This window comes from Canis lupus, chromosome 10, assembly GCF_048164855.1.
Source record: "Canis lupus baileyi chromosome 10, mCanLup2.hap1, whole genome shotgun sequence".
Classification (NCBI taxonomy): domain Eukaryota; kingdom Metazoa; phylum Chordata; class Mammalia; order Carnivora; family Canidae; genus Canis; species Canis lupus.
In genome coordinates this window covers 63402291-63417964 of record NC_132847.1, presented here as the reverse complement: position 1 = coordinate 63417964, position 15674 = coordinate 63402291, and positions in this window count along the sequence as shown.

Sequence of the window (15674 nt, the reverse complement as noted above, 5' to 3'; positions counted from 1 at the left end):
TAAAACTTAAGTCATTTTTAAGTCATATTCATTGCTCCTCTGCTCAGAGCTCTCCAGAGTACAAGCCAGGGGTTTGTAATGACTTACAAACTCCTGGTGAGCAGGGCTCTGCGCTCATCCATGGCACTTTGCCTTACTAACTACACTATAGCCATATAGCCCCCTTGTTATCCACAAACATGCCCTGGCACCAACTCTTCTGAGACTCTGCCTCAGATATGTGGCCTGGCTCACCCTTTGCACACCTCAAAGCTTTGATCGCATGTCACTCTCTCATGGAGGCTTTCCCAGACCACCATATTTAAAATTTTCGACGTATCTGCCCCCTGAAACTCCATATCTCTCTCCTGCTTTATTTTTTCCGTGGTATTTACTACTTAACAATATATGATATAATTTACTTATTTTATTTACGTTCTATCTCTTCCAATAAGTTCCATGAGAAAAAGGTTTGGGTCTGTTTTATTCACTGCTATATGCCCAATAGTTGGCAGTGAACATTTGTTGAATGAAATTCCTGGTTCTCAAGCAGTTGGATTCCAGCATGGTGTCTCACTCAAGTAAACTAATTCAATAGGCAAAAATAATTCAAAACTTTTATTATACTCTTTAAAAATGCTAAAGGAGATTATAATCATAACCCAAGTGAGCCTTCTTCAAATTTTCTTCCCATCCTTTTGTATTTCTTAGACTCTGGCAGTTGTTTCCTCTAAAAACTTCACTTACACGTCTCTTCCTGAACTTTTCCCACGTGCCTTGTCCAAGCAGGTTCTCCACTTTTCCTTCCTCATGGGCCACTCCCTGACCATCCCAAAAGTCACTGCCAGTACTTCTTCCAGTATCACTGATCCACAGTAGGATGAGACTCCCCCTCACTCACTATGGAAGGAAATGAGCCAAATCCTCTAAGAAGCAAGGTTCCCTCACTCTGAGTGCTCTTCCTAAGGTAATTATAAGAAAGAAGTCTTTGGTAGTAGTTTTGTTCATTTGTTACAAATGCAACTTCAGAGAGCAAATAGGCCAAGGGCCCCAGTATTTTCCCAAATAGTCAATTTATGTGTTAGTAGAGGCACGTGTGTTTTTATTAACTTACCTATTATCACTTGGAGAGAGGTTAAAGACTTCCCTTCCCCTTAGTTTGAGAACCTTGACTTTTCTGCAGAGTAGAGTTGGGAGACTGGAGCATATGGGTGACTCTAGAAGAGAAACTGAATCCCACCCTGACAGCCTTGCCCCATACTCATATGCTCAGCTCAGAGAGGAAGGTCTTACCAGCTGGAGAAGCATATTCCAGGGAGCAGTCAGGCTACAAAGCTGTCAGTTCCAGGGACTGATCATCTCAGTTGGTGGCCAAGACTCTGGAGGCATTTACCTGGAGAAAAATTCAAGGACGACAGGACCCAGAGTTTCTGCCCTTGAATCAAGGGGACTAGAGAACAGAGACCAGCATTACCACCAGGACTGAAGGTGAGACACACAACCAGGATTGCCCCTAGGGGTAAAGTGTTGTGCAGCAAAGGAGATGTGAGGAGCAATGATGGGATCAGCCAGTAGATCATAATGGGGTCCTCTAGTCCTAGTCGGGCCTGAGGACCCTGACTTTGAGCATGTGAGGCACCTACAGCAAGAATGCTGATAAAATTCCTCCGTTGGTCAGAATGGGCACAAGATCTAGGGGCAGAAGGAAACCTGCAAGTAGGGCTGTCAGAGGAGAGAGCAACCAGAAAATCCATTCACTCAACAAATGTTTACTGAGTCTACTACTGCCAGGTATTCTTCCCTTGGAGCTGACCTCCCAGTCAAATCGGCAAACCTCTATTTGGGACAAGTCACTACCAGAGAACATCCCCAGTAGCCACTCTTGTATGGCTTCCCCATACACACTTGATCCATACCTGTGGCTAACTCTTACAAACTTCAGGGAGTACAGTCTGTTTGCACTAGGTATACATTTTAACCCCAGAAAAAGTTTAACAACCACACCAAAATAATAGTGCCTTGAAAAATAATTTAAAAAACAAAAACAAAAACAAATGTCCATGCTGATTTTATTACTGGTGTTTCCTAGAACTCTTGGCAGCCTACTCAGGATTCCAGGATTCCACAGAGCACAATTTAAAGTCTTTGTCCTCAGTCAGGCTGACCTTCCAAAAAAGAGGTGGGCACACTCTCTATCCCCCAAGCAGCAGTAGTGGTGAGATATATCAAAGCAGAGTGAGCCAGGCTTCATTACTGGAGCTCTGAGGCCCGAAGTGGGCTCCCAGAGGGTCCATGTGGACTTGTAAATAGATGTAGTAAAAGAGTAAATAATGAATTTGTGCGATTGGAGGGAAAAGCTCCAGCAGTTCTGGTGATGCAGAGACAGCCATTTAAAAGAGAGTGCCTGGGCATGCATCTCACCCAGCAGATGTAATGGCTTCATATACATTCATGAGCTTTGGTCTCCCAACTCTGCCTCTTTTTCAATCACAATCATAAAAGACAAAGGAAAAGTGAGAGGGGAGAGAAGATAGATAAACTTTAAGGGTCCGAATTGCAAACACAACCTACAGTTTGTAAATTGCTTGGAGACCTTTGGAGGGAGAATCAAGGAAATGAAAAGTAGAACATACAGGAATATTGCTGTTTAGGGGAAAGTCTCTGCTCTGGGCATAAAATCTTGTCTGGAGAATGGTTGAGAGGCACAATACTGACTAAATGTGAGATTGCTTTGTATAAAGGACGTGACTTGTTCTTTACTCTGCATTCTTCTGCCTGTCTCCTGTGGCCACCTCCAAGGTCATTTCCTTGCGGAAACTCCAAGATTCTATGATTTTAGTTATATTAAAACCAAGAGCCCAGGAGTCCTGGCTATGTTTGTTGGCCTCTGCTACCTGCCACCCCTCCCAGGTGGATCCTCTGAAAGCCCAACCTGCCAGTCAGGGGGGTGTCTCATAGCTCAGATGCTAGAGTCAGTTTGTGTTTAAATACCAGTCAGCCACTTCTGTGTAACCCGCAACTCCTTCCAGAAAGGATTTAAAGTCATCTGCAAAAAGGCTTCTCAACTGTATACATTTGTGCACGTGTTACCTGATAATTTGAATAGAGGGATTTATTGTTTCTAGAAATAAACATAAACACACACACACACACACACACACATACACACGCTAGATGAGGGAATTGGATGCCAGTAACTTGAGGTCAAGCTATTGTTACATGCTGAGGTCTTGTGTCCTCAAAGGCAAGTGCATGTTGCTAACTTCAGCTGGGAGGAATGCAGCAGTGCAGCCCAAAAGAATGAAAGAAAGATCACAGGCCAGCTTCCGTTCCCACACCAGGCTGTGTTTAGACCAAAGGCAGCCGAGAGCCAAGCAGCCAGCTCAGCTGGGTCACGGGGCTCTGCTGCCCCTTCCCTGTGAGTGAGACTGACCCCAGGCCCCAGCAAGCTGTTAGGGGTCTCCACGCTGCCGGAGGAGCAGCTCTTCAGAAGGGATGCGAGACGAAGGTCGTACCCATTTGTGTTTAGCCCTGGCCTCGCAGTGGCTCTGAGAATCCTTGGCCCAGGGCCAGCTTGGATAATTACATTTCACCTGCCCAAACTCTTCCATGGTTTCCCCTGAGAGATGTATTCCTCTTCCATGGCTGCGGTGATCCAGAACATAAATACTCTCTCAAAGGCAGTATTCTATGCCTGGGCAGTTGAGGTTTTGTTCCTTAAAAGGAAAAATTCTCTTTAAAAATGCACTTATTTTCATTCCTTCATTTCATCAGCAAACATTTAGTAAGCAACTACTTAATAATTCCTAAGTGCTGTGCTGAGTGCCGGATGTGCAAAGAGGAATAAGATGATATGTTTCTTTGGCCCTTAAGAAGCTCACAGTCTAGTAGGAAAACCATCAGCAGGAGCAGTAAATGCTTTTAAAAATGGAGTATGACTGGTGAAATGACAGAAATTCTGAATCTCCTTAGAAGAGTCAAGGAAGGTCCTGAGACCGGTGATGTTAAATCTAAACTTTTTTTTTAAGATTTTATTTATTTATTCATGAGAGACACAGAGAGAGAAAGGCAGAGACACAAGCAGAGGGAGAAGCAGGCTCCATGCAGGGAGCCCAATGTGGGACTCGATCCTGAGTCTCCAGGATCCCGCCCTGGGCTGAAGGCGGCGCCAAACTGCTAAGCCACCAGGACTGCCCTAAATCTAAACTTTTAAATAGAAACTCAATAAGCAGATAATGAAGAAGAAGAACATGCTAGGCAGGGAACAAATGCATATGCAGAAGCGAGGAGGCATGAAAGAGCTTGCAATTGACAGAATAAAAGATAAAGTGGCTGGAGTCTATGGTATGAGAGAAACAGGCAGAAAGGAGAGGCTGGAAATGTAATCTTTGGTTAGGCTGTGAAGAACCTGGGATATCATGGTAAGGAATTTATCTAAAGCATTTGAAGATTTTTCAGGACGTGGAATAAGATCATGCTTTAGTACAATCCCTCCATGGCAGTGTGGAAAGAAGAATGAGGAAACTAAAGACAAAGAGGTCAGAAGGAACAAAAATGTGGCACTGTCATCCTAAACCCAATGAGAGGTAGTGGGAATTGAATAAAAGCAGAGATGGTGGCAGAGATACTCAGACAGATACAAACTCTCAGAAGGGAAATCAATAGGTTCTTAAAGCCAGGCTGGATGGCAAGTGAGAGAATAGAAGGATCCAGAAGACTAGGCTCATGGATGGCAGGACTATAGTGCAAGATGCCACAAGAGGCAGAGTTGGGGCAGGAGGGGCTCAGGTGGAGATTACGGAAGACAACTGCAAGTGCAGGCCTGGGCTTATTAACTTCTACAACTTCTCTGCAATGACTACAGGCTGAGTTTTATCAACAAATTTATCTCTGGTGGCTTATGCCAGTGGTTCCCAAATCTGAGCTTAAGAATCACCTGGAGGGCTTGTTAAAACACTGGATGCTGGGTCCCACTTCCAGATTTTCAGATTTAGTAGGTCTGGGGTACCTAACCCAAGAATTTTTATTTCTAGCAAGTTCCCTGTGATGCTGACATGATTGACCTGGGGCCCACTAGGAGAATCTCTTCTCTAGACTTTTTTGAGACTCTTCTCCTACTTGGTCTAATACTTTCCCTAAGTGGGTAACTAAAAGGGCTGGATACGATCAAAGATGTTCTCTTTTACCAGCAGAATTTCAAGGATTCAGTTCTAACCATTAAGAACAAGTGTTTGGATTTGGTGGCTACTTAATCTCCCATTTTTTCTTACTCAAATGATAGGTTTAAAAAAAAAAAAAACCTTAGCCATAGGGACACCTGGGTGGCTCAGTTGTTGAGCATCTGCCTTTGGCTTACGTTGTGATCCCAGTGTCCTGGAATTGAGTCCTGCATCAGGCTCCCCACAGGGAGCCTGCTTCTCCCTCTACCTATATCTCTGCGTCTCTCTGTGTGTCTCTCATGAGCAAATAAAATCTTTTAAAAAAATTTTTAGCCTATAATAATAGGTAACCTATTTTTTGAGGGTCTACTATATGCCAAGCATCATGATAAGCACTTTCTATGCATTGTCTCACTTAGCTCTATCGATAACCCTATGGAGGTGAGTACTATTATAATTCCATTTCTCAATTGAGGAAATTGAGGTGCTAAATGGTTAAAATGAGCCCAAGATCAAGTTGCCATTAAATGGTAGATTTACTTCAGTCTATGCTCAAATACTATCATATATTGCCTCCTTTACTATCCCATATTTTGTTCTATGAAATAGGCTTACTCCAAGACCAGAACTTTCCATATCTTGTCATTAACCTACAGTGATTTCCTGAATCTGTTTTCAAAAATCTGCCAGCATAGAGCTGACAACCACAATGTAGTGTAATAATCATCTTTTGGCTTCTTAATAACCCTTGTGCATTGAACAATCTAGAGAGTGGAAGGGTCAAGTGGAAGGCAACGCCCTGTAGTGCTATGAATGTGTTTGAGGACTTCCTAAGAAAATGTCTGGGGGATACATGGGCATTCTTAGCATATTACAGTGTAAAAGCCTCGCAACATCTGTTCCAACAATATCTCTAGACAGTACATGCAGTATCATCCTTAAAAGACAATTTTCAGAAAGCCCTAAACAATTGTTAAGATTTTTTTGGCCACCTCCGAAGAAGAAAGCAAACAAAGCAAGGAATTCATGCAAGTTTTCCATAAAGAATCTATTGGCTATTTAAAATCTAGTAGTTACTTAGCCTCTAATATACATGCCTAAACCGTGAGACCGAATATATCCTATGAGACCACAGGACATTAGAAATTCTGACCTGTGTCACAGCATTATTTTGATGTAAATTCCTAAGAGCTAGGGAATATAAATATGGCTGCTTAAAGAAGCCATAGGTAGCAGGGCAACTCTCTTTTAAGGAGATTAAGCTCTTTGAAGAGCATAGATGAGTGCCCTTCTGGAAAAGACAAGGTTAAAAGAAAATTTCAGGAAGAAGACCAGTCTTAAACTGTCCCAGAGCTGTGCCTAGCCCAAACACTCCCAGGCCCAGTAGCAGGGGTAACCTGGGATTAAGTGTTGCAGTCAAGGGCAAAGAATCTTCAAGGCAAGCCCTTACATGTAAGCCTTTTCCCAAATCTCTGTCCATACTATTGGCTTTCAATATCACCACCAGAGCTTGGACTTAAATATTAGTTCTTGGCTCAGGTCCTAGAATCTCACCCTTTTGAATCCCTTTTCCCAGGGACTAGCATCAATACACTTCCACCACCAAAACCATCTCCACAGCTACAGCTGAATAACATCTTACTTTAAGTTGGCCATAACAGTTCAAATACTGCCTCCTGCCTGACTTCCTGCAAACTCTTGGTTTTAGCTTCTGCTGCTGCCCTGTTCCAGACACTACATCCCTATCCCTTGGATACAGAAGCTATATATCCAACATTGCTAGTCCTCACAAATTGATTTCCTCTCCTTTGGCTCATAGCCCAGTTTCTCTTACAGTGAGATGTGGCCATACTATTCAGTTCTACCAAAGGAAAGAAATGGTATTCCAGGTCTGGTCCATAAAACCTTGAATGTGCCTCTTTCCCCTTCCAATAGCTGGGTATTAATTTCTAGGGCAACCTTGAAAGCCATGTATTAAAGATGGCAGAGCCTATCAAACTGGATCACTGAATGCCTGTGCAGAACATAGTTTCACACCACCTAGAGGTCTTAGACTGTTCATGTGAATGAAAATAAACTTGAGTGCATTTGAGCCATTATATATTCTGGGGACTTTGGTTACTGCAGTTGGCCTATCTGACTAATACAAATGGATCAATACCAGAGCACTATAACCTTTAGAGAATCCTCCACAGGGACCTTCCTCACTGATGAGTGAACCTCCCTGACCATGTGCTCAGTCCCAATCTGCTGATTTTCCTGACCATGTATGGCTAAGATCCCAGCACCTTATCTGCAAATCCCATCTAAGGAAGCACAGTACCCTATGGATTCAAGGATGGAAAAAGCTAGATTTACAGCAAGGAAATAGGGGAATGTACACATACATACATACATACATACACAGCCCTGGGCCTATTTCTCCTGGTTTACTAATTCAGAGATGGCTGACTGGCACCCCCAGCAGGAAGAATCTAAGTCTGTAACTTCAGTGTCCCTCTGTAAAATATGAGAGGATCCAAAAGAATGTCAATATATCACTGACATCTCTTACTTTTCTGGAGTAGATTCTTTTAATTTGTTCTTGTGATAGTAGATGTGAAAAGTGCTTCCTTTAGGGTAATTGGGAACTCCTGAAACCAGAAAAATTTTCAGTTAAACCTGTTTAAAAACATTGTTAGGGGTGTTCTGAGTTCCTATCTAATACATTCTCTTCTTACAATGCTTAAGAGAGGCTTGGAACTTGAGCCCCTGAACCAGCACAGGGAAGAGATGAGACATTAAAAAAACATGGGAGACATGGTAAAACCAGTGAATTATCATGAACAACGGCCCGTGCTACACTTCATTTGCTGTGAGGGGGAATTCCTTGATCAGAAGCAATGCTATATAGAATTATAATGATAGGTAGATAGGTAGGTAGGTAGGTAGGTAGAGACAGAAGATTCTATAAGCCCAAAAATGATGAGAGAGAGAGAGAGAGAGAGAGAGAGAGAGATTCTATAAGCCTAAAAATGATAGCTTTGGCAGAAGCATTGTGTACAGGGAAGTCAAATCTGTGTCCAAAGTGTCTATTTGAGTAAGAACAAAGTACTTCCCTTTCCATTTTAGAAGCAGTTCAATGTAATCATACTGAGAGGGCTACCATATTGAGGGCTCAGCGTTGGTCTCTATTACTGGTAGATTGGGCATCAGCATCAAGTATAGCCAAACTGGCCTTGGTGAGTAGATGTCTATTTGTTGCCAGTAGATTCATAATTTCCATAGAAGTTCAGTCGTTCCATTTTTGCAAAAAAAAAAAATTATTGGAATTTTGATGGGGATTGCACTGAATCTGTAGATTGCTTTGGGACATACTGCCATTTGAACAATATTGTCTTCTAATGCATTAATATGGGATATCTTTCAATTTATTTAGTTCCTTCATTTCTTTCAGCAATGTTTGTACTTTCTTGAATTTGCTGAAACTTGTTCTGTGGCCTAACCTATGATCTATCCTGGAGAATATTACATGTGCACTTGGGAAGAATGTGTATTCTGCTGCTAGATGGAATATTCTATATATGTCTGTTAAATCCATTTGGTCTACAGTATTGTTCAAATCCACTATTTCCTTACTTATTTTCTCTCTGGATGATCTATGCATTGTTGAAAACTGGGGGACCGAAGTCCCCTACTAGTATTGTACTGTTGTCTATTTCTCCCTTCAGTTCTGTTAGTGTTTGCTTAATATATTTTGGTGCTCCACCGTTAAGTGCATATGTACTTACAATTGTTATATTTTTTCAATAATTGACCTCTTTATCATATGATCACCTTCTTTGTCTCTTGTTACTGTTTTGGCTTATAGTCTATTTTGTCTGGTATATTGCTAGCCTTGCTGTCTCTTGGTTTCTACTTATATGGAATATCTTTTTCTCTTTTAGCCTATGTGTATCCTTAAAGCTTAAGTGAGTCTCCTTTAGAACGCATATAGTTGGGTCTTGTTTTTTATTCCATCTAGCCACTCTAGGACTTTTCACCGGAGAATTTAATCCATTTATACTCAGAATAACAGTTTATAGGTAAGGACTTCTTAATGATATCCTATTGTTTTCTGGCTGTTTTGAAGTTCTCTTATTCCTTTCTTCTTCTCTTGCTGCCTTCCTTTGTGAACTGATGATTGTTCTCATTGCTATGCTTTGATTCTCTTCTCTTTATCTTCTGCATATCTACTGTAGGTTTTCGCTTTTGTGGTTATCAGGAAGTTTACATAAAACATTTTATAGATATAACAGCCTATTTTATGTTGATAATATTGATAATCAGTTACCCTTGATCACATACAAAAATGCTACCCTTTTACTCCTCACCTTTTGTTACTGATGTCATAATTTACCTCTTTTTATATTGTGTACTCATAACAAATTATTATAACTATAGTTATTTTTAATACAATTATTCTTTAACACCTATACTAGAGTTAAGTAGTTAACATACCACAATATTACAGTATTAGAGTACTCTGATTTTGACTACATACTTACACTTACAAGTCCTTCTCACACTTTGCCAAAAAACTGAAGAGGGGGAAACACTTCCTAACTCATTCTATGAGGCCAGGATTACCCTAATGCCAATGCTAGACCACAACACTACAAGGGGAAAAAACCAAAACAAAAACTATAGACCAATATCCCTTAGGAACTTTGATACAAAAATCCCTAACACAACACTCCCAAATCAAATTCAACAGCATATGAAAATTATTACATAGCATGACCAACTGAGATTTATTCTCAGAATGCAAGGTTGGCCCAACATATGAAAACTGATCAATTTACTACACCACATTAACAGAAGGAAGGGAAAATAAATAATTATCTCAACAGACACAGAAAAAGCATTTGACAAAATTCAACACCTTTTTTTTCTTTTTAAAAAAGATTTTATTTATTTAATTTAGAGAGAGAGAGAGAGAGCACTCACACATGCATGAGCAGGAGGAGGATCAGAGGGGGAGGGAGAGGGACAAATAGACTCTGATGTGGGGCTCCATCCTAGGACCCTGAGATCATGACCTGAGCTGAAATTAAGAGCTGGACATTTAACCAACTGAGCCACTTAGGCACCCTTAATACCCTTTAATGATAAAAAAAATCAATAAACTAGAATTAGAAGGAAACTATCTCACAAAACAAAAGCTATATATAAAATCCACAGAGATCATGCTCCATGATTAAAGACTAAAAGCTTTTTCTCAAAGATGAGGAATGAGACAAAGATGTCTACTTCTATTCAGCATAGTACTGGAAGTTCTAACAAAACCAATTAGGAAGGAAAAAGAAATAAAAGATATTCAAATTGGAAAGAAGAAAGTAAAATTATCTCTGTTCTCAGGTGATCTCATAATAGAAAACCCTTAATACTGAACACAAAAAAAGTTAAAAATACTAAGTGAATCCATCTAAATAGCAGAATACAAAGTAAACATACAAAAATCAAATAGCATTTCTATACATTAACAATGAACAATCTGAAAAGGAAATTGTGAAAACAATTCCATTTACAATAACATGAAAAAAGAGTAAAATACTTAGGAACTAACCATGAAGTTGAAAGATTTCACAATAAAAACTACAATATATTGCTGGAAAAAGTGAAAGAAGACAAAAATAAATAGAAACGCATCTCATGTGTTCATGGATTGGAAGTCTTAATGTTGTTTAGATGTTAACGCTACCCAAAATGATCTAAAGACTCAATATAATCCCTATCAAAATCCCCATGATTTTTTTTGCAGAATAACCCATCCTGAAATTTATATGGAAGCTCAAGCAACCCCCAACAGCCAAAACAATCTTGAAAAAGAACAAAGCCAGGACACTCACATTTCATAACTTCAAAACTTGTTACAAAGCTACAGTAATCAAAATATAGTGGTGATCATTAATAAAAGAAAGGATAAGAACCATATGATCCTCAGCGTGCCTGGCTGGCTTAGTCAGCTGGCATCTGCCTTCAGCTCATGTCATGATCTCAGGGTCCTGGGATCAAGCCCTGTGTCGGGCTCCCTGCTTAGTAGAAAGTCTGCTTTTCCCTCTACCCCTCTTCACTTGCTCGCTCTCTTTCCAGTAAAAAAAAAAAAAAAAAAAGAACTACATGATCCTCTCAATAGATGCAAAAAAAGTATTTCACAACACACAGCATTCTTTCTTGATAAAAAAACTCTCAAGAGAGTAGGGACAGAAGGACTATACCTTAACATCATAAAGGCCATACATGAAAGTCCCACAGCTAATATCATCCTCAATGGAGAAAAACTGAGAGCTTTTCCCCTAAGGTCAGGAATAGGACAGGGATGTCCATTCTCACCACTATTGTTTGACATACTACTGGAAGTCCTAGCCTCAGGAATCAGACAATGAAAAGAAATAAAAGGCCTCCAAATCAGCAAGGAAGAAGTCAAACTATCACTCTTCACAGATGCCATTATACTCTATGTAGAAACTCAAAAAGATTCAACCAAAAAATTGCTAAAACTAATACATGAATTCAGCAAAGTCACAAGATATAAAATCAACATACAGAAATCAGTTGCATTTCTTTTTTTTTTTTTTAAGATTTTATTTATTCACGAGAGACAGAAGCAGAGAACAGAGACAGAGGCAGAGGGAGAAGCAGGCTCCATGCAGGGAGCCCAATGTGGCACTCGATCCCGGGACCACAGGATCACACCCTGAGCCAAAGGCAGACACTCAACTACTGAGACACCCAGGCATCCCAATCAGTTGCATTTCTATACACCAATAAAGCAGCAGCAGAAAAAGAAATCTAGGAATCAATCCCATTTATAATTGCACCAAAAGCCATTAAGATACCTAGGAATAAAAACCTACCCAAAGATGTAAAAGATCTGAAAACTAATGATCACTTATGAAAGAAATTGAAGAAGACACAAAGAAATGGAAAAGCATTCCATGCTCATGGATAAGAATAAATATTGTTAAATTATCTCTACAATTCAAAGCAATCTACATATTTAATGCAATCTCTATCAAAATACCACCAGTGTTTTTCACAGAGCTAGAACAATTCTAAAATTTGAATGAGAGCAGAAAAGACCCCAAATAGCAAAAAAAAAAAAAAAAAAAAAAAAAAAAAAGTGGGTAGGATCATAATTCCAGACTTTAAGCTGTTTTATAAAGCTGTAATCACAAGATAGTATTGGTACTAGCACAAAAACAGACACATAGATCAATGGAACAGACTAGAGAACCCAGAAATGGACCCACAACTATAGGGTCAACTAATATTCAACAAAGCTGGAAAGAATATCTAACAGAAAAGAGACAGTCTCTCCAATAAATGGTGCTAGAGGGGCAACTGGGTGGCTCAGTAGTTGAGTGTCTGCCTTTAGCTCAAATCCTGATCCCAGGATCCTGAGATCAAGCCCCACATTGGGCTCCTCGCAGGGAGCCTGCTTCTCCCTCTGCCTATGTCTCTGCCTCTCTCTGTGTGTCTCTTATAAATAAATAAATAAAATCTTTAAAAAAAAAAACAAAATAAATGATGCTAGGAAAACTGGACAGTGACATGCAGAAGAATGAAACTTGATCACTTTCTTATGCCATACACAAAAATAAATTCAAAATGGATGAAAGACCTAAATGTAAGACAGGAATCCATCAAAATCCTAGAGGAGAACACAGGCAGAAACCTCTTTGACCTTGGCTGTAGCAACTTCTTACTAGACACATCTCTGGAGGCAAGGGAAATAAAGGCAAAAATAAACTATTGGGACTTCCATCAAGATAAAAAGCTTCTGCACAGCAAAGGAAACAATCAACAAAACTAAAAAGGTAGTCTACAGAATGGAAGAAGATATTTGCAAATGACATATCTGATAAAGGGTTAGTATCCAAAATCTATAAAGAACTTATCAAACTCAAGCCAAAAAATAAATAATCTAGTTAAGAAATGGGCAGAAGACATGAACAGACATTTTTCCAAAGACATCCAGATGGCCAACAGACACATGAAAGATGCTCAACATCACTCATCTGGACAATAAAAATCCACAATGATATACCACCTCACATCAGTCAGAATGGCTAAAATTAACAAATCAGGAAACAAATGTTGGTGAAGATGTAGAGAAAGGGGAACCCTCTTACACTGCTGGTGAGAATGCAGCTGGTAGCCGCTCTGGAAAACAGTATAGAGGTTCCTCAAAAGGTTAAAAATAGAGCTACCCTACAACCCAGCAATTGCACTAGTAGGTATTTACCCAAAGGATACAAAAATACAGATTTGAAGGGGTACATGCACTCTATTTATAGCAGCATTATCAACAATAGCCAAACTATGGAAAGAGCCCAAGTGTTCATCAACTGATGAATGGTTAAAGAAGATGTGGTGTATATATGCGTGTATATATACATACACATACACAATGGAATATTATTCAGCTGTCAGAAAGAACAAAATCTTGCCACTTGCAATGATGTGGATGAAACTGGATTGTATTATGCTAAGTAAAATAAGTCAGTCAGAGAAAGACAAATACCTTATTATTTCGTTCATATATGGAATTTAAGAAACAAAACAGATGAATATGGGGAAAGGAAGGAAAAATAAAATAAAAACAGAGAGAGAGGTCAACCATAAGAGACTCTTAACTATAGAGAACAAACTGAAGGTTGCTGGAGAGGAGGTGAGTGGGGCATGGGCTAAATGGATGATGGGTATTAAGGAGGGTACTTGTGATGAGCACTGGGTATTATATGTGATGAGTCACTAAACTCTCCTGAAATCGATACTATATGTTAACTAACTTGAATTTAAATAAAAACATAGGAAAATAAAACTTTAAAAAATATATAAATACCATTAAGTATTTTAGAGATGAGGAGGAGAGACAGCATGGGAAGAAGTGGGAGAGTATTAAGCAGACTCTGTGCTGAGCAGAGCTGGCCACACGCAAAAGAAAAAAGCTGGACCCTTTCCTAACACTGTATACTCAAAATAGATCAAAGACCTAAATGTAATAACACCTAAAACTATAGCATTCTTAGACAAAAACAGAGGGCAAATACTTCATGACATTAGGTTTGGCAATGATTTCTTAGATATGATACCAAAGGCAAAGGCAACAAAAGAAACAAATTGGGCTTTGTGATTATTTAAAAACTGTGTGCATCAAAAGACAATAGCAACAGAATAATGGATAAAATATTTGCAAGTCATATATCAAATAAAAGATTTAATATTAAATTGAGAATCCCTAAAACTCAATGAAGAAAAAAGCCCAAATTTAACAAAGTATTTGAATAGACATTTCTCCAAAGAAGACATTCAAATGGTCAATAAGCTCATGAAAGAGTCTCAACATCCTTAGTCGTTTGGCAAATGCAAATCAAAAGTACAATGAGATATCAGTTCACACTGGTTAGGATGGCTATTATAAATCAAAAGTACAATGAGATATCAGTTCACACTGGTTAGGATGGCTATTATAAAAAAATTAAAAACAGAAAATAGTAAGCGTTGGAGAGGATGTGGAGAAATTGGAACCCTTATGCGCCACTATCAGGAATGTAAAATGGCATAGCCACTGTGGAAAACAGTATGGCAGGTCCTCAAAAAGTTAAAAATAGAATTATCCTATAATCCACCAATTCCATTTCCCATGTGGAAAATAGTATGGCAGATCCTCAAAAAATTAAAAATAGAATCACCATATAATTCAGCAATTGCATTTCTAGGTAAACCTAAAAGAATTAAGAGTATGGTTTCAAAGAGATATCTGTACACCCATGTTCATAGTAGCATTATTTACAAGAGCTAAAATGTGAAAAAGACCAAAGTGGCCACTCACAGATAAATGGATAAACGAAATGTGGTATATGCACACAATGGAATATAATTCAGTCTTTAAAAGGACAGAAATTCTAACTTATGTTTCAACATGGATGAATCTAGAGGACATTATGCTAAGTAAAATGTACTAGTCACAAGACACATACTGTATGATTCTACCTATATAAGGTAGTCAAAATCATAGAGATATAAAGTTGACCAGTAGTTGCCAGAGGCTGGGGAAGGGGGAAACAGAGTTACTGCCTAAAGGATATAGAGTTTGTTTATATAAGATTAAAATAGTTACGGAGATGGATAGTGATGTGCACAACATTTTAGATAGATTTAATATCATTGAACTGTACAATTAAAAAATAGGGGCACCTGGGTGGCTCAAACATCTGCTTTCAGCTCGGGTCATGATCTCAGGGTCCTGGGATCGAGCCCCACATCATGCTCCTTGCTCAGTAGGGAGTCTGCTTCTCCCTCTCCCTCTGATGCTCCCCCTGCTTATGAGCTCTCTTTCACTCTCAAAATCTTTACAAATAATAAAAACAGTAAATAAAAATGGTAAACGTTTCACTTATTTTATACAGTAAAAATATGAGAGAGTTCCAATTTCCAGTTCCCCATGTAGAGCTTGGAAGTCGCCAAACTGTCCTAACAGCAAGTAAAGAGCTGAACACACTGAAAAAT